Source organism: Protobothrops mucrosquamatus, unplaced genomic scaffold (genome assembly GCF_001527695.2).
Source record: "Protobothrops mucrosquamatus isolate PMUCROS unplaced genomic scaffold, P.Mucros_1.0 scaffold233, whole genome shotgun sequence".
NCBI lineage: Eukaryota > Metazoa > Chordata > Lepidosauria > Squamata > Viperidae > Protobothrops > Protobothrops mucrosquamatus.
Genome location: NW_015386584.1, coordinates 390,223 through 411,790, shown reverse-complemented (window position 1 = coordinate 411,790; position 21,568 = coordinate 390,223).

Sequence of the window (21,568 nt, the reverse complement as noted above, 5' to 3'; positions counted from 1 at the left end):
AAGCTCCTTAAAAAACCAACAAGATATACTGTAATTAGCAGAAAAAATAAATCTAGCACTTCTGAATTCTTTTTCCAAAGGGGAAAGGAAAATTCACAGCCTGTAGGTTGCTAGCAAAGTCGTCAAAGAACGTAGTTATTGTTGCTAAAGGAAGAATAAATAATGAATCAATTTTGTAGCTCTCTTGTTACTACATCCTCTTACCTCCAGAATGTGACCTGGGATTGCACGAGGGGGTAGGCTAAAATCCGGTCGAGTAGTTTGCAGCCAGGTGTTCGATACAGACCTTGCCAATGTGATTTTAATAGCCCAGGAAGGGATAGGAAAACTCAAGGAAAACTTTGCAATCAATAAACCATGGCGAACTACCTTTGTTTTGCCCTATTTTGATTCTCCTCCCCAGCAGCAACCCATCGATTTTAGAACTGCCTGGCCACAAAGACAGAGGCCTTCAGCCTCCCAATCCCTGCTTAGAGAGGGATTTGCATTTTGGTGAGGGTCAGGCCATATGTCCCCAATCAAAGGAAAACCCCAAATCCAGCAGGCCAGAAGGCAGTCCAGCCACCGTGCCCCTCCGGTTCCTTCTCCTCGTCCCCTGGGCACAGATGCAGTCGCTGATCTTCGCCATAGCTGGGGCGGGACTTGCAAATACCTCTGTCTGCTTCTTCCTGCAAAGTGGCGCTCACCTGGTGCTCCCGCCCGCTGCCATGCCGGCAGTCCCGACTAAAGGCCACATGCTCTAGCCTCGCCCAGCCAAGGAAGGGGGCAGCAGCCGAGACTACAGCAGATTTGCAGCTTGTCAGGGGTGCTCAGAGGCCCGCTGGATTTGGGTTTTTCCTTTGATTGCAGGCTGGGGTGGGCCGGCCCCTCCAGGGTGGCCTTGGGCCAAATGTACACATTCCGTGGGCATGTCTATTTTATATCCTCTCCTCTCTCACCCTCACCCTCCTTTTGTCTTCAGTGTAGCTGCAACTGACTCCTTTCCCCGGGCTGCGCACAGCTTCTGGAAGTGCCAGTCAGCTGGAACCACGTGCCAATCAGCTGGAGCCTGCTGTAGATCCTGGGCACCCAGCAGAGCCCCAGCAACACCGTGGCTCCAGCTGACTCTCCCACAGGCCTGTGCTATCTTGCCACCACTTTAGTTCATCCCCATGCTACACTTTTTTTACATGTTTTTTACAGTGTTTTTCAACCCATCGTAAGCGTACCACCTGCCAGGTGCCGACGTACCACCAGTGGTATGCTACCACCGGTTGAAAAGCCCTGATTTACCTGAGTGATTTTCAATCTAAGATAATATTATTAACATTTCTCAGCTATATTTTTTTAATGAGCACTATTGTGTGTAACCCCAGTGCACAGGGCAACACAGCATATTCACAGACAACGCAATGTTAGTAGTACAAGCTGCACATGTGCCAGGGAGCTTAAAAGGAATATTGATACCCAGCCTTCTAACTGACTATTTATTGTTCACCACATGGCTTTTAATCAAATCTCTGCTACTTTGCCTTTGGATGCCGTCCTTATTATTTATGTTAAACTGAGATACTATAATTTTATAATTTGATAGTTTTTACTACTGGTGTGCGGATTCAGTCCACTTTGAATTTTACCCCAGTTTGAAGTGTAGTGAATAGAAATAGGAGGCTGACTTCCATCTGGAATGGGGGAAAGAGAAGACAAGCTTCCTCTGTGAGTAATTTTCTTTGTTCTTTTCCTTCAGAAAACTCCTACATGTGTTGGCAGAAGCGTGAGGGCTATGCTCCATTTTTTTTCTTTTGACAAGGAGCATCTGCCTACTCCAGAATCAGATGGTCATGGAACACACATAGGTATTCATAGGGTTGGAGTTAACCTTTTTAAAACTAGTTTATACTTTAATAATATAATAGGCTGGTGTGGTGCTTGTTTACATACAATTTATTTTAGCCACTCTATTTGCGTAGAATTATTTCTCCTGTATTCAACTTCAGCATGGAGTTAATAATTACTTAAATTTTTGATTGTTTCATTTTTGTTTACTTCTTTTAAAAATTTCAGTCAGAAAAGACTATGGTTTTTTAAAAAGTTCTTTTTCTTCAAGTGAAAAATATGATACATCTCAGTGGTGGGATTCAAATATGTGAACAACCGGTTCTCTGTGTAGATGCTGCTTCTGGAAGTCCATTCTGGGGCTGGGCAACCAAAAATTAGCTACAGGTTCTGCCAAAGTGGTACGAACTGGCTGAATCCCACCATTGGTGCATCTACATATCTATATCTGTTTGTATGTAACAGCAATAGTCATAAATATTCTTTTCTACTGGAATGTTCTTTAAAAACCTATCTTTATTTTAAATGAAATAAACTCTTTACACTACTAGTTATCTGTTTTGACTATTAGTTGTCTACTAGTTTAATTGCCAGATTAAACTGTTAGTTTAATTACTAATTAGCCACTTTAAAAGTGACAATGTTTAGGCCTCTCCACCTCTGAAAAAATTAAATGGAAATAATATCTCTGCTATTCTGTGAACTAGAGCATTCTTCTTCAAATCTTATTGAATATTGCAGTTGGCCTTGGTAGCTGGGGATTATAGGAGCTGAAGTTCAAATACTGAGAACATATACATTTCTTCAAGCCAACACTTGGCATTTGGTAAACAGGAACACATGACAATCTTTTTTTCCTCTTCAAACTTCCCAGTGCAATAGAGCCAAAAAATTTATAAATAGATACACTCCAAATAATAGATAAATTCAAAAATTTTGACTTAGGCAGAAAGAGGCAAGTGCCTCAGACAACAGATGTTATCGACCAGTGTGCTACATTTGTTTGGAAGGCAGACAGTGCATGATGCATATTCTGCCTTGTGCCCTCTAAACTACCCAGCTTTTTAGATGGAGCTGGAAGAATACTATCCTGTCAATTGGATTCTCTATCATCATCTTCTAAAAATGGAATGGATATGTAATGTTATCTTGATCTTTGTCTCAAGCAGTAGGATGATTTGGGATGGCATGGATATCCTACCTAGTACCTCTGGATCCATGTTAATGCTTGATGGGACTGAGTTACCTAGCTATGATAATTATGACATTATTTTAATGGAAAGGTAGAGATATGCTGCTGCTCCTCTAGGATACTGAACACTTTACTAACAGATAACATCAGAATTGTTTTCTTTCTAATCTGTCAATGAGGAAAGAATGATGAACTAGTTACATACCAAATGCAACTTACGCATGCATATGGATAAAAGAACAAATCTCCTTTTAATTAGGAGCATTAAAAGCAATTTGCCAATATAGCCCATGCTCACTATTATTGTACTGTAAGCTAAAGTTGATGAACTTTTGCTATAAAACCTCAAACCTTTTTGCAAAAATTTCGGACACGTTATAAAATGTAAAAGGAAGACCTATTGATTTTGAAGGTTGATTTTGTATCAGTGATGTGAAAAAGAATGAAAAACTGGGGGGAGATGCAAAATGGAGAGCTGGGATAGACTAATAAGGAATGTTTTTGAAGCTTATATCTTTAAAATTTTGGATTAATACTATGGTTTGAATTTGTTATAAGACATTAGATGATTAATGATATATAATTATATTATTCTAACTAAAGGATTTAAATTTTGTACTTAATGGGTTTATGATTATAAGAGAAATGGTAAAGTTTAATTTTTAGATATTTGGACTTGGGGAAGATGGATAATTATATTTTGAGTTTTGGTGTTAAAATAGAGTATAATTTTTGTTTTTTTATTATTTGAGTTAAAGTTTCTTTTATATTGATTGCTTTATAAGTTGTGTTTAATCCTGTAACTAGTTCTGGGAAGTCAGGGAGGGGAGGGGATTAAGGGGAAATTATAAATTGATGTATTTAATTATTATAGGTTTATAATTGAATTGTATTAATAAGAGGATATGCTCGGCTAGTACCCCAATCTGCACTCGATGAGGTGGTTAAGAAGGCAGAGGGGATGTAGGGAGGTGGCAAGAAGGAAGGAGGAGAGGTTGTGGGTTTAGGGGGAGGAAGGAGAGGAAAGTGGATGAGGATGGAGGCAAGGCGGGGACTGCCGAGCGTATCCGAAAATGTTTTGAGTAAGATTATTTTTATTTCTTGCTGGTGTATGTAGATGCATCATTTGTACTTGCTGTTTAATTAAAAATAATAAAAATTTTATGGAAAACAAACAAAAAAAAAAACAAAACCTCAAGAGCTTTTATCCCAATTTCCCAAATTTAAGAATCTTGGAACATTTGGATATGGTTCAGCTAAACATCAGATATTTTCTGTTCTTATTCATTCTGAAGAAACCTACACAGTTAGTTTTATATTCGTTACACAGACAGCACTTTGCCTATCAAGCTTATTCATACCGGAGTTTGGTTAAATACTTCGAGTGGAAAACTCTGTTGGCAATTTATTTACTAAAATCTCCCCACCAGTTATTTTAGCTGATGCTTTTGTAACTCAAAAAGTACTTGGAGATGAGGATAATAGGATGATCCCTGGATCTATTTGCCATTTTTAACACTAACACAAATACTGGAAGAAGGAACAACAGAGCTGTAGTCAGTTTCTGCCATGGAGCCCAGGACTTTGTTATAATTATTGAGCACTAGAAGTCGAGTAGTTTTGCATGTCTGGCTAGAAAAAATCATTAGATATTTAACAGAATACTGCTGCCATATATTGTGCTTCTCTATTAATGGTCTTAATTTTAAAAGGATATGTAATTGCAAACTTTTCAGCTCATCAACCCTTTTATGAAGTTTCAGATTGTTCATTGACCTCCAAATTTACTTAATAGTAGTAGAACTAACAACAACAACAACAACAACAACCCCTTGGATAGTTCCATCAACACTTAGGGCTTGATATTAACCACTTTGGGGAACCATTAAATAATTATTGTCTGTGTACATAATTAATTGCTTGCAGATTTATTCTGATGTTAAAATTGGACAAGTATGGTCATGTTTCAATGCTTGCTAATTTACAATCCATAGAAAATGGCTAATCAGCACATATCTTTTCTACCTACAACCTGGCTAACAGGTTGGTCATCTGGGAATGGCAATCATCTTGGAAGAAATGGTCATCTTGAAAGGAGTAAGGGCAGACTGGTTGGTATTCCCTGCCAGCCTCTTGGCCAGAATTTTAAGAAGATGGATGGATGGATGGATGGATGGAGAGAGAGAGAGGGGGCATATAGAGATGAGTAATAAAGTCCAGGTCTACATCTGATTAGGCTTGGCCCAAAATGACAAAATCATTTTAAACTGTTTTGTTCACATCAAAGGTAAGTAAAACCTTTGAGGAAGGATATGAAGTGGAGCTCCAGAACACTGCCTGAGTTTCAAAAAGAGTTTGTATTTTAGCAGGAAATATGGCTGTATCACTCTGGGTTGTACCAGTCCTGTTTACAACAACAAAACAAAAACCCTTTGTGAATCCCCTATTATCGTGAGATTGGAAACAGAAATAAAGTGCAGAGGACTCTCAGAACTGCAAAGATTATTTTCTAGTAGAAGTTAAGAGGAAAATAAGAGGTGGACAGATATGTTAATTGTATTGCTTTATATAAATTGAAGCATTTATTTCTGCAAGCTGCTTAGGAAGATTTTTGTGCTAAAAAAGATCTGCTTTTTTTTTTTTAAGACAGTTCTGATAGTACAAGCCATCCCTTTTTTGATATCCATGATAGCTAAAGCACCATAAGTAAATCCATTTCATTTAGTGGGAGGGTGGCACAGTTAGATGACATTTGAGCCATTGAAAGTTTAAATTATTGACCCAACAAAGTGGAAAGTGTATGTGCACATGCTTATATGAAGGGGGAGGGGGGGGGAGAAAAGAAACAAGAAGTAAATGACAAGATGAGTGGAGGAAGTATTACATAAGCATGATGTCCTAGAGCCAGACTTACTTCCAGAATGTGAAAGATTGCTAATTCTTAGATATGTTGCAGAAAAAAGTAGGAGAAAGGAAAGCTGAACCAGAAAGGGAGGAGAGAGATGGGTGAGGGGGAAAAATTCAGAGGAGTAAAAAGCAGAAGTGGAGGAGGAAAATGCAGAATGAGCAATAGAACAAAAAGAAATAGGTGAGGGAAGGTTTAAGAGAAAGGAAGAAGGAAATGGGGGTGACAGATGGAGGAGAAATCAGCTATTCTGGAGATAATTTAAGATGTGTTAATAAAAACACAGTCCAGTTGATTTCTTTTCCGCTCACAAAGCGATCTGCTTCTCCCCAAAGGATGAAAACAGATTTGATGATCACAGATGGATTTTATATTTCCATAAATGCCAAACCAGCAATTAATTGTTTTTCTTCATTTTAGCCAGTTTGGGATAGTTTTTACTTCATACTGTAACAGCATTTTGGCCTTTGATACCGTAGCACCCAGTATGTGTCTAAGATTGTAACGAACTGGACGTTTTGGACTGATAATTCCTTTTTGCTTCACGTTTGGCAAGTTCTTATCACCTAAGAATCACTTAAGGGATTTAAATGGAAAAAAAGAAAGGATGGCTGATATTTACCGCACAAAATATCCTCTCTGAGCATAACAATTATTAGATTGGGTGGTCCTTTTGAGGCAAAAACACAAGATTACTGGTTCTCTCAAGACTGTTTGGAAATGATTCAGCTAATGCAGGTACCCAGGACCAGAACTCCTGATTATGCAAATTGAAAGGCATAGGCATCACTTCTTGTAAATCTTCTGCACAAGGGACAGACCATCTCCACCCTGGCTATTTAAAAAAAAATCTGGAAGAGGAGCAGAAGGGAAACTCTATGGAAGTCTAGTTCTTTCTCTTATATTCTGGGCTTAATTAGGAGATTCCATTCTCAGTGGCGTGACCTAATGGTGGCAAACAACATATACTTAACAGATGGGAAAGACTTGTGATGTGGCCTTCTGGAATGAAAGATTGCAATCTATTTGTGGTAGTAGGGGAGAAGAGGGACATAGTAAAGAAAAAAGAAAAAAAGCCTGTCCAAAGAGACTAAAGTGACAGACACAGGAAAAAGCTTTGTTTCCTTCATAGAAGTTTAGGAAGAGCTGGGGTGAATTTGATTTCAAAGCCTAACTGCGTGGCTGGGGCATTTGTTTCCAATTCAGCAGGAATGAGCGTATGGTTTGAGCAATTTTTTCGAGGTTCCTGGTGGGGAGAAGTATAACTCATCTCAGCTGGCTGTATTAGAAGATCAAATAACGGAAAAAATTTCCCTCAAAGCCCAGGGTATCCTTCTGGCAAACACAACTCTCGTACATCTTCACAGAACTGTTATTTGGTGCAGGCTGGGCCCGGTCTCTGTGCTGCATGGAAACTGCCTGCCTACAAAATAATTTTACTGTTGCCAGATGTTGGCTCTTGGCCTGCTTTTACATAATTCAGCACTTTCCTTTATTCAAGATGTTGCAATTTAAAAAGGCTTTAGAAGTTTTATTTTAAATAGCTTGGCAATAACATTTTTCTTATTCTAGGCTCTCAGCTCAATCAGTCTCTTCCTCCTCCCCATGTTGTGGATTTTCAGTTTATGGTATAGATTACTTAGTATAACCAGGAATAGCCAGAACCGTTTTTTACAGCTATATTTTGTTCTGAAATAAAGCTAATGGGAAAATGGTGCATTTTCCACCTTGTCAATATCCAGCTGAAATATAAGTCCTGTTTCTCATAACAGCTGCTACAGTTGTACATATTTCTTTTTATTTATGATACTCATTGACTTCTTACTCCTGGGTTATTTGTACTTGTTGACATGCACGTGTCAATTGAAGTTACTTTGTACTTACTATATTTACTGCTGGGATCCATGATGTATTCTGCTGAATTTTAGATTTAGTAAATGCTATATTGTTTCACTGGCATTTGGCCTCGGATGGATTTTATATTAATTTGGATTTATGATTTTATTTTGTTATGATTTTGTACAGCAATTGTTTATATAATGTTATATGTGAGTTTGAGCAGAAGCGCATTTCATCAGGATGTTTTTGAAATAAAGTTGATAATTCATATTAATTTCTGGAAGTGTCTTGCTTATTGAAAGATTCTATAATCCTATATCCTCTCTCTCTCTCTCTCTCTCTCTCTCTCTCTCTCTCTCTCTCTCTCTCTCTCTCTCTCTCTCTCTGTAATTGGTAAAGCCAAATTTTAAATTCATTGAGTAAGCACAGATTCAGTTTTTTCTAGTTTTTTATTTTGCATATACAGTACTGTATTATGGTAGGTCACACAGTCAGCCAGATATTTAGACTGGATTTGGCATTTTATCTCCCTATCAAGTTCTTCTCAAGGATGTGGAATAGGCAGATGTTGTTTAGTAACATTAAAGAAATTGTTGCAGGAGATAAGCTGCTTTTTGCAATTGGCCGATTTCATGTCCCACCTTGAAAAAACCTTTGATTCTTCAAGGAGACTATAGAAATCTAGAAAAATTGTAGAAGATTTTGTATGTGGATTTCTGATTTTAAAACATTAGAAGCAGCTTGCTGGGTTTTCTTTGAAAAGAGCAAAGAAGCAAAATGAACAGGGCAAAGAAGCATAATGAAGACATATCCAGGAACATATTAGTTCCATCCTGGCTCCTTTTGCTTAAACATGCACATGTAAGCAAAGCAGAAAGTCAAAGCCAAACTTTGCCTCAGACCAGCCTGTTCTTAACCATCCGCAAGAACTCATGCACTCTCCTCTCCAAATTTTGATCTAAAACATCCAGGGAATAGTTAGCATTCATTGCCAGAATTTGACATTGAATAGTGTTTGATATTATGTCAGTTGGTTTGCAATCCTTCATGTTTGGACAAGTGATTTAATGGTAGATAAGCAACAATATCTGATTCAGGCAAGCATTGTTATGCAATTTTTGAACAGTATTTAAACAATAAATGTAATAACAAATTAGTAACAGCTATATCACTAAAAGCTGTTCCGTAAAATGGATTATTCTTAACTAATAAGTTTACATGATTACATGTGACATTTGGGGAAATTGCAAAAGTAATAAATATATTAGTTGAGAGCCAATGTGTTGGAATGGTGTAGATGCTGGACTGTATGCAGAGAAGCTGAGGTTCTAGTCCTCCTTTAAATAAAGACACCATGTTGGCCAATCATCTCCTCTTAACATAAATCTGCATCAGGCTCTGCAACACACCAGCTGAAAAACATAACCTCTCATTGCCTTGTGCACTGATAGCTTCACTGTCAGTAAGAACTAGGCAAGAACTGCACAAGTGCGGGGCAAAAACAAGCAGGCCTGCAACTACGAGGGACAAATACTAAGAACAATATACTAGACAATGCAGTTAAAGTATGGCGTGTCTTCTATTTTTCCCCTCTTCCAACTATTTTAGTGTAGATGTTTTATACTAATGTTTTATTGTTCTAAAGATTTTTCAAGGTAAAGGTGCAATATATAAAGGCTGAAGGATTGAGAATTCTACAATTGTGACAAGTACAAGACAAACACTTCTGTATTCATAAGTGTGTTAATGAGTCCTGTGGGTCATGTAGAGGATATTGCATATAACCTTATAGCATTGCTTCATCAGCAGGAGCAAAACTACAAATTGCAGATGCTAAAATAATGTGCACAATGATGCCATTGTGTCATAATATAATTGCAGCATTTGTGTGTGATAACACCATCATGCTCCTGTCCTTTGCCTCACCTCATCTGTCACTTCATGCTCACCAAAGTTTCTATATATAACAGAATACAAAATAACAGAGTTGGAAGGAAGGTCTTCTAGTCCAACCCCTGCTCAAGCACAAGACTCTATATTAGTGGTCCCCAACCTTTTGGCCTCAGGGACTGGTTTTGGAAGAAAAATATCTTCCACAGATCAGGGTGTTTGTGGTTTTGCTCACAACCTAGATCCCACACATATGCAGATGAAGCTTTGTTTAGGTGGTCCAGTTCCTAACAGGCCATGGATTGCTACTGGTCTACGGCTCGGGGGTTGGGGCACCCCTGCCCTATACCATTTCAGACAAATGGCTATACAATCTCTCCTTAAAAACCTCCAGTGATGGAGCATTAAACTAAATGGAAGTAGTGCTGATTCTTTGAGGTGGCATGTTGGTACCCCTTTGAAATGCCCCAGCAAAATGCTGCCTTGCTTCTTAATCAGTGGAATGGAATGGCCCCTATTTAAGATGAAGAAGCTGCAATTCTCAAGTTTGGTTTAATTATATACAATGTTTATGATAATTCTTTAAATTAAATAAAATATAGAAGTTTTGTATGCAATGGTTCTTGTTTCTCGATATTATTTAAATCTAGATTTAAAATATAATTTCAAAAGTTATTATTCTTGAGATGTATCAGGCAATTGATGACAACTGGTTCCACTTAGATTCTTAGATGAAGTGGTGCCACGGCCTCTGCCTTAAAGTGATGCAACATAACTTTACAAAGCAAATGCCTCATTGAGACAGATTGTTTGCAATACTCTTAAAGCAACTCTCCACTGAGCATGCAAAAGACTAAATTAGATTCCTCTGTTTGTAAACAGAATAAGCTAAAGTAGCCAAAATGACCAAAAGTCCTTTAAAATAACATCAACAACAGAGGAAAGTCTACAAATCTGTCTTAATCTTGGAGGTTGTAGAAGGATTAATTACAAGACCAAACCGAGGATTTGTCAAAGATTTTATCAAAGGTTAAATGAAAAGCAACCAGAAATCATTAAAGGTATTTTTATCACTATATCACAAGGGGAAAAAACTAGGCAGGGCAATCCAAAATTACTGAGAAACTTCATATTTTAAAACAAGATGAGGTGAAAGGTGTTTCATTAGAAAGATGCAAGCTAAAGATTCATATTTAGTAGCTTTCATTAACTGCTTTTATGAATTTTGTTCTTATTTTAATTTTCTCTTCAGTGTGTGAACTTATACTGTTACTGTACTTTACAAAGATTATTCAATGCATTATTCTTTATGCATTTATAAGGAAATTTATGCTTATATGTTATTTCTTTATTATATTTATATTAAGTGTTAATGACCAATATGCTTTTTTATTTCCTTTTGGTGAACCTTTGCCTGAGATGTTTATCATAATTGCCTATAGAAAGTAGATTTAAGTCTGGATTAATAATAATGAATGCCATGAAGCCAGTTTGTGCATCATTGTTGTTATTCCAATTTCAGCAGTCTTCCACCTTTCTGAAATATTATTTGACTCTCAACAAACTCACATTTTATATCTCTAGTTATATGGTTAGATCTAGGTTCTGTGGTCATTAATATGTCCATGTGACTGAGAACACATATTTCATTTATTCCTGATTTATTTTTACTATGGTTTGTAGAATATAGTGGCCTGATTGATACAGTATAATCCGTGCTTCCTAGACCTTAACAAGCCATATCCAAACAAATTACCTTAAGATTTAGCATGAAGTATGAACACAGATAGTATGTATTTATTAGATTTATGTTTTGCTATTTCTTCATAACAGCACTGAGATACAGTCATGTATAAGTTCATTTTCAAATTTAAAAATTAAGTAGAGGCATATTGGAACATGATTAATATAGTTTTGGCTATTTCTTTCCATTCTTCCAGGTTTTGCTTTGGCCAAATCTAATAAACATCAAAGGCTATTAGAATGCCCGTTGCTTTTTTTGCCCTTAAGATTGCTTTGGAGCTCCCTCTCATATCCATGGTAAGTTCAGCACAATGTTATTGCGAAGACCATGATTTAATCATGTCCCATCAACAATAAAATAATTCTCCATATGCTAATATTTGGAAAACATCCACACACAGCCTATGGCAACTGAACATTTTAGGAACTGGACAACTTGGGTAAGGAACAATAATTCATGGGTTGGGACTTTCAACATGTGAAAAAAAGTCCTATGAAAAGAAAGTTAGCATTTCTGTAGAAGTTAGCAATAATAGAATAACCTGACAGCCCTGACAAAGTAGTAACTTTGGTTCCACAGAGACCATATGTGGTACATCAATCATAAAATGGAATTATCAGTGAACTTCTGTAGAAGACTTCTTCTCTGGAAGATATTATTGCCTGAAAATTTGGTTATCCTTTATCCAATTAGTCCCAATGAAGAACAGAAAGCAACTATACAATGCATATATTGAACAAATGAACAGGGGAGTTCAACAGGATTAAGGGAGGCAAGTGATCAGGGAAGCAGCGTGTTTTGAAGAAATGTGCTCTTAACTTTGAGGAGCACAAAAAAAACGTCATTTCCTAAGTAGCTGCTGATTGCCCAGCATGAGTGACTGAATTGTTGCTTCCTGTTGAATAAGCAAAGACTGAACATAATATACTGTAGGTAGCTAGTTTCAATGGAACAAGCTCACTGAGCACCAAAATTAAAAAGAGAGCTAATACGACTTTATAACAAAATTTACCTCAAAGGGTACAAGAAGAAATAAAAACCTTTTCTACTGTTGGTGCCCTAAAAAGAGAAAATGAATGAACAGGAATGCAATTATATCATGCGGTGCTTATGGTATGTTTGTCTTCTTTCCTAAACATTATCTGACATGTATCTGAAGGAATGAAAGCTCATATGAGTTAAGGAAAAAGCTGAAGTATTGGAAACGCTAATGATTAATCGATGAACAAAGCACAAGGTTTTATCCTCTAGGTCAGTGTTTCTCAACCTTGACAATTTTAAGGCATGTGGACTTCAACTCCCAGAATTCCACAGCCAGCATTGCTGGCTGTGGAATTCTGGGAGTTGAAGTCCACATGCCTTAAAATTGTCAAGGTTGAGAAACACTGCTCTAGGTAGAAGGAAGATTCTATGACAGAAGATGACAGTGAAAGCAACTTTTCATGAGAAAGACATAAGGTACAAGCCAGTGGCTAACAACAGCAACTAGAAAGCGCAGAAAGTAGTCCGAACCTTTTGAACTCAGAAAAAGTTTTCCAATCCTTCTAAGGGAGCAAACCCTGGGCAGTTGGGTAAGATCAAGGACTACCAAAAACTACCAAACATTCAGCAAGCTATTTTTTAATGCTAGACTGGAAAGTGTAAAGGGAATTTCCCACTCTCATTTAAAGTGAGTTATTTAAGGTAGATTCTCTTTGAATGATTTGAAATATTTCCTCTTAGGTTTCTTTCCACCTGGACTAATTTATTATATATGATATATAAGCAATCAATGACTCACCCACTGTCTCTTGATTTTTTATGTCTGTTTTCTCTTCCATTTCTTTCCCAGCCTCCCCACAATCACAAATGAAATTAGCTTGAGCATGCAGGGACAGAAAAATATACAAAAGTATGGGAAACAAGAAGGCAGATCCAAAAAAAGTATAGAGGATGCAATGTACCACATATAAATATACTAATAAAAAGAAAACAAATAGTACCAAAAGAAATAGATGCCTTAAGTGCTATTCCAAAACCTCTGGAGCACCACTTGAATGACAACAGCATGAACAAAATCACCATCAGTCAGTTGCAGAAAGCAGCTTTACTTGGAACAATTTACATCCTATGACAATACATTTAACACCACAAAACATCTACCTATCATATATCCTTGGGAAGGAGTTGATTTGTGGATAAAAATACCAAATCCAGACTAAACATCTGGCTAACTCTGTGTCAACCCAGAATAATAATGTATTAAATTTATTGAAACAATGTAAGGCCACTGGACCCATTGGCTCAAGAAGTATTTTGTTTTCTAAAAAGAAAGGTCAGGGGCATGACAGAACAACTTCCAAGATTTGTCCTCCGATGACAATCCCTCTCTCCTAATGAGGCAAATAATTACAAAAAGAACAGCTACAAACGTATTTTACTAGGACCGAAAATCAAGGAAGCAAAAACTACCAAATATTCAGCAAGCTATTTTTAATGCTAGACAGGAAACTGTAAGGGGAATAAGAAAAAGAACAGCTACAAACATATTTTACTAGGACCGAAAATCAAGGAACTAGCTCAAGATCCTACGGTTTCGATGATATTCTCATCCAATCTTCCAGACTATGGCAGAAGATTCAAAAAGGGGAAAAACTACCTCAAGCAAAAAAACTGTGTTTTTTTTTATCATGAGTTGATTCATATATATGATCTGCTAACACAAGACTGGTAAAAATATGTTTGGCCAAACAATGGTGAGCATGATGAGAAACACTAAACTGAATGCTTGGGGGAATGAAGTCAAACAGAAAGACATGTATGCTGTAGCAAGTGGTAGTTTTCTTGAACTCTGAAATCACAGTTAAAAATTATAAATACCATTGGTTAATAAAAGTAATGGCCTTCATTATTTATATACTGGTGCCTTTAACAGAAAAAGATAGTTATGAATAAATAAGTACAGCAGAATTCTTGTGGGTTGACTACAATGACTGGAATACAGCAATGAAAGTATATAATTTGTTCAAATGGAAGAGAAGCAGGACAAAGCAATGTTAAAAATATCCATTCCTCCTTAGAAGTCTAAGTGAATAATCTTAGCATTGCTATATAAAGCAGCTGGGTTATAATAAATATCATTAACCTAATAATAAATAACACCAGAGATTGGGTTTAGGAACTAAAAGTAGCAGAATTATTGGGGAAATGTGATCACAATAGGAAGCCCAAGAATCTGGGGGGGGGGAGCACTTCTTTTTTTATATATAAGAATGGGCTTTAATAATTTTCATTGAAACTTTTAAACAAGAAGATACAAAACTAATGCAAACTAATATAAAGTAAGGAAGAAAAAAGAAATCAAAAAGCAAAAAAGTGAAAGGAAAGAAAAAAGTTGAAAAAATAGAAAAGAAAGAAAAAACAAATAAGAAATGGCTTCTGAAGTTCTTCACAACAGTTGCAAGTACATACAATATATATGTTAACCTTTCTAGTTATATCACATTACTCTTCTTTTTATAATTTATCCTAATCATCAAAACCATAAATTCACATGTTCATTTTAGTTTCATTTCTATTCAAAAAGTCTGTGAGAGGCTTCCAGTCACCAATAAATGTAGATGATGACTTTTCTCTAATCAAAGTCAATTTATCAATTACAGCAAAATCTGTCAACTTCGCCAACCATTCTTCCATAGTGGATAGTGTTGAATCTTTTCATCTTTTTCTGCCAAGTATATATACTAAATTAGGGTTTCTCATGAATTAAATAAAGCAGGAATGGGAACCTCCAATCATATTTAAGAACTTTTAAATGTGACACTGCATGAAAAGTTAACCTGAGTAGCAGTGTTTATTTGATGGCATACTAATTGTGATGGTGAATGCAAGGAATATGTTTAAATTGGCCCTATTGTCTACTACTGTATTCAAAATCATAATGTGCATTTTCTACCACTGAAATAAATACCAATTCTCAAATGTCTTTCTTGAGCACTTGAGAATGGTTTGTTTCCTTGAGCTCTGCAATACTTTCTTAACCACTGGGACCTGGATAAATACAATGATCAACTAGTTCATAGTGGAGGAAAATGAATAGGAAAGACAGCACAGCAGGGAATAATGTATTGTACTTAGATGGTATTTTTAAAAAAAGAAAAGGAAATTGATCATTTTCTGACAGCCTAAATGATTTTTGTGCCTATAGATTTCTGGATCAGTCTAAAATCCTGCCTGTCTTTTCTTCCTATTTATCACAGCAGAAATATATACAGATTTACTATAAGATTTAGAATTCCCAATTGCTCTTTATTCTATGCAGAGAAAATAACATTTGTTCACTGTGTGGTCTAGGCATGCTGAGTTTAAATATAACATAAATTCAAATGGAGTGTGCATATATGCTGTAACACTAGGGGATTTTCTTACATCTGTTGGTTCAAACAAATGTTTTATTACAGACCAAGACCAGATCATAAACATTAAAACAACCAAATATAATTTGAGACTACAACAAAATTTCATTAATTAAGCAAATAATTTACTTCTGTTGCTGGTTCTGAACTTGTGAGGTCTTATCAGTTGGGCACAGAATGTAGCTATTGTGGACATGATTTCACGATATAGGTAGTCCTTGAGTTATGACCACAAGTGAGCCCAACATTTATGTTGCTAAGTGAAACATTTGTTAAATGAGTTTGCCCCATTTTTTTGTCACAGTTGTCAAGTGAATCATTCCATTTGTTAAGTTAGGAACATGGTTGCTAAATGAATCTACATTCCCCATTGAGTTTGCTTGTCAGAAGATCGCAAAAGTTGATCACATGATCCTGGGACACTGCAATTGTCATAAATATGAGTTCATTGCCAAGCGTCTGAATTTTGATCATGTGACCATGGGGATGCTGCAACAGTCATAAGTGTGAAAAAGTGTCATAAGTCACTTTTTTCAGTGCTGTTGTAACTTTGAATGGTCACTAAATAAACTGTTGTAAGTTGAGGATTTTTTTTAGGAAAAAAGTTCAAATGCCACTGATCTGAACAGCCAGGGAGTTTATCTATTAAGGGTTGTATAAATTGGGAGCTCAATTCCTTGTAAAATATACACTTCAGGAAGACATGTTCTAAGGTTACACTGGGGCACTGGTTACACTTAGACTTCATGAATGCACAGGGAAGGGCATTGAAGCATGCTCTAAAAAAGACCAGCAAAATTTGGAATAGGATAACATACATACATACATACAGTACATACATATTTATGTGGGTTGTCTTTGTAGCATGATATACAGTAGTAGTCAGTATAGCCTTGGGGCAGCTGCAAGGGTATTATGGATACAGATGAGACTATTGTTTCTTATGATATGATTTCACTCTTCACTTGCATTCAACAACTGAAGCTATCACAGTAGTGAAGAAACAACTGCTACAAGACAGCACATTAGGCTCAGGCTCAGCCTAGACCACATATATGCCTTGCTGGACCTCTGCCAGACCACTGCTTATTTAAAATACAATAAAAACACAGACAAAAACATGGCTGCGCCATAAGTTCCCCTGTGTCCCCCATTGTGACCAATCTCTACATGGAAGAGATAGAAACCAAACTCCTTCACAGGAATTCCATTCGCTCACTGGTATAGGTATGTGGACAATGCCTGGGTCAAAATTAAAACACAGGAACTGGAAGCCTTCACCAAACAGACCAACTCTGTGGACAGACACATTAAGTACACTTGGGAACAGGGGTGTCAAACTGCCGGCCTCTGGGCTGGATGCATCATAGTGAAACCACACCCACCCCATTGCTGGCAATGGCAAAAAAGTCACGATACGTTGCGACACATCACGTGACGTTGCGAGTTTGACACCCCTGCTTGGGAAGATGTTAAGGAAAATAGTCTAGCCTTCCTAGACTGTGCAGTACGCATTAAGGAAGACAGAAGCCTTAACATGGAAGTTTACAGAAAACCCGCATATAGAGACCAGTATTTACATTTTGATTCTCACCATCCACTGGAGCACAAAATGGGAATGATGAGAACCCTACACCACTGGACTGAAAGTTTGCCTACCACCACTGATGGAAAAGAAAAAGAACTAAAGCATGTCAAGGAGGCCTTCAGAAACTGTGGCTATCCCAAATGGGCCTTCACCAGATCAAAAAAAAAAAAAAAAAAGACCTAGCAGGAGCTCCTCCATAATAGACAAAGAAAACAACAACAAACAAAGCAATATTGTCATTCCATACATTGCAGGAATATCTGAAAAGCTTAGGAGGATTTTCAACTTACATAATATACATACATACGTTAAACCCCCAAGTACCCTATGTTAGAAGCTTGTCCACCCCAGGAATAAAGCATCCAGACACAAACTGAGCAATATGTGCAGTGCAGTGAGACGTGCAGATCTGTACATTGTAGAAGCAAAACAACCACTTCACAAACACATGGCACAACATAGGAGAAAAAACCCATCAGGACAAGATTCAGCAGTCCTTCTGCATTTGAAAGACAAAGGTCATTCTTTTGAAGACAGCAAAGTCCACATTCTGGACAGAGAGGACCCTTAGTTTGAAAGAGGGGTCAAAGAGGCCCTCTACATTAAGATTGAACAGCCTACTCTCAACAGAGGGGGAGGTATATGGCACCACATATCACACAGCCCTTTCAGCAGTTCCAAGATAGTTCCATACCCATTTGCAGGTGACCCTGAGGGCACAGATAAACCTCTACAGTTCTCAGAAAGAGTGCTAACGATCAGATGATTGCAAGAAATATAAATCCTTCCATTCTCCACCATTCATTCAGAACTGAAGAAGCTACTTGGATGAGAAGCGAAATGTCTTCAAGCAAAAACCAAGAAAGTCCAGTTGCCTTTTGAAAAGGAACCCTTGGAACAACCATGACCTGGGTGACTGAGAATCTCCATAAATATGAGGACTACATATATCTTGTATGCAGATTATGCTTGTGTTTGGCTAAGAACATAACTGATATTGGAGGACATAATGCAACAAGGAGCATGGATCTGAAAATTAATGTATTGAAGACCACAATAGGCCTGAGTGACAGGAAAAAATGATTTTAAGTTGTCCAACTTGATTTAGGTCTCCAAAATGTATATCAGCTTTGAAACTTGGCAGGTACTGAGTGATAGTTTGGTTTGAGCTGAAATTATTCTTAAACAGAGAGCCTAGGGAATATAATGTGTGGCTCAGCTTAAAGTAGTCAAATGATGCTGGACTGATCCAAGAACACCAGTGAAAAAACATGTAAGTGGACTATGTCACTTATACATGTTGTAAAACTATGGTAGTTTGTGGGCTGTTTAAAGAGGAAAAGCTCTAATAGCTAAACAGCTATGGATGACTAAGCTATCTCAGATATGGATGAGACAAGATAAAACCCTTGTCACAGAAACATAACTGAAAAAAAAGTTGATAGGGTATGTTTCTGCCACCATTTAATCATTGTTTTCCATTTTCTTATTGGTGAACAGCAGCCCTCATTGTTTCATGGTGTTCCCTGCTTGTTCTCGGTATTTTGAAATTGGCAAAAATAAATGTGATCAGGTGCCCACATAATGCTTTGGAACAATTAGAAAATGGAAATAGTGCCATGTTTGTTTGGTTATTTTCTTTGACCACACAGATGGCCACACTGTCTTGCAGATGCTCACACCAATATTCAAGCTTTTTAGTTACAATAAAACAGACTTCTAATACACTCAAGAAGCACTTCACATACATTTTCTTTTTCTTTTCATGGTGACTATCAGTGTAGGACAAAATATTATGCATAGAATGACCCTTAGAAATTAATCAAAACCAACCTCTCAGATGTGTCCACCTCTATTAATTATCACAGATGGTTTCCATCATTAAGTTATAAAAAGGAAGATCTTTGGTGGTGTTTTATGGCTTCCTGCCTGTAATTTTCTGGTTGTGGCCTAGGATTGTACTGGGCAGGATACAGCCAAGCAAAAACCTCTCCTGCAAGAGAGACAGCATCACAAATAAGCAAACAGTCCATGGAAGTCATTATCTGCAGACGAAAGGAGTCAAAAGACTTGAAAGATTGCGGGAACCACATTGTGAGGAAAATAATGACCACATTATAAAAACAAATACAATATTCCAAGGCTTGCTTGCAAGATCCTGGCTGCCTTTCTTCAGCTGCAGAATCAAAACATTTTTACCACCCCTGAACTTCCTGAGCAAACCCCTGCTCCTTAGCACCTACTGTGCGCTGAGGTCATGAGGAGCCAATGTCAGTCTGACATCAAGAAAGGTTCACATTTTCAAGAAAAGCCCCGGGTTCAACTGAGGGGGGGGGGAATGTTTTGAAGGCATTTGCTGTTTCCTTTCAATGTATTTCATTCTCTGTCTGGCTATTTCAAAGAGCTCATATTTCACTGTTAATTTCAGCAGGCTTGAGAGGAGCACTCAGAACACCTTCTTCTATTTTAAATTGTTCCCATAGATTGTTTTTCTTCCATTGAAAAGGCAGACGGGCATTCCTTTCTGGCAGGGTAGAGTTGGACAGCTGGCTCACCCTTTTTAGGTGTCATGCCCCTGTGATCAGACTTTGGGCCTGCACTCGTCTTCCTATCATTTTATAATTTAAACTTTAGAAAATTGCACTTCCTCAATTCAAATCTAACATGTTTATGTTTATTATACTTGGTGATCTAGTTCACTTCCTTAAACCTTTTTCAACCCAATGCCTTCTGGCAGACAACACAGGCACTGGGGTGGGGGGGGGGAGGCCTGCCCAGAATATTATAAAATAACAATTGTTTATTTGCCTGATTACACTTTTTAGGGAATGAAAATGACAGCACCAGCAGTTATTGCCCACCTGGAAATGTTATAACTACATGAAGAAAAACAGGGATTGGTGAAGAACAGAAGTCTGAAAACGTTCGGTTCATATACAGGTAGTCCTTGACTAGTGACCACTATTGAGCCCAAAATTTCTGTTGCTAAGCGAGACAGCTGGTATGTGAACATTGCCCCGTTTTACAACCTTGCCACATTTGTTAAGTGAATCACTGCAGTTGTTAAATTAGTAACACAGTCGTTAAGTGAATCTGGTTTCCCTATTGACTTTGCCTGTCAGAAGGTCGCAAAAGCTGATCATGTGATCGCGGGACACTGCAATCGTCATAAATGTGAGTCAGAATTTTGATCACGTGACCATAGGGATGCTGCAATGGCTGCATATGTGAAAAACAGTCATAAGCCACTTGTTTCAGTCATTGTAACTTCCAGTGGTCACTAAATGAACTGTAAGTCGAGGGGTACCTGTATTTATTTAGGTTTTACTTCCTAAAATGCAGGATGAGTAGAGGGTTAGACTAGAAAACCTCCAACCATATCATTCTATGTTCTACGTTCCAAAATTCCTATTGGTCCTTATTATCCCTGCAAGGATGATGAAGATGAATGTTAACGATGGGTTAAAAAAAAATCTAATGAGTTTTAATTTCTGAACTTGAGGGCTTAAATCTGGTCTTAGTTTTATACTGTACTTCCATGACATACTGACAGGATTGTTGCTGGGGAAAGAAGAAAAGCTGGCTGATACAGACGCTATGATTATGAATGGACTCCAGATGTATTTACAAATTACAAAAAGCAGCAAACGGCGATGTGAGACAAAAAAGCTACAAATGTAACTTCAACTCTCCAGGCAAACGTGCAAATGGAGATCTTGTATATCCTCCTTTGGGAGAAATTACAGATTCATCGTTCAGTGAAGTTTACACATTTCCTTATGGGAAGGCTAGTGAAGGTCCTTGTATTAAAGATTTCCTGTCAAGTGCTTCAGATAGACTTAGTTTATGCTTCAATCGTTTAATGTTTTCTTAGAGTACAAAGCAAAACTTCAACATAAAATAGCATGAGATCAAAGGGAATGTTATTGTCTCATTCTTTGCAGTTTCCGAGTGTTGTTGTCTGATTTTTTTTTTTTTTTTGCACGAAGCCAACATGATCTGCTAACAAGTTAAACTGTACCAGGGGATATTTTTAGATAAACAGATCCTTCCTACCTTTGACATTTCTAGAAGCAGCAGGGTAGAGTCTATGGGAGGGTAAGGAATATGACTCCTGCAAATGTTTCCCTATAAGCTTGCCAGACTATCTGTCATACTTATGTTTTTGTTTTATATTGCTTTAATTAAAAATAAATTCATA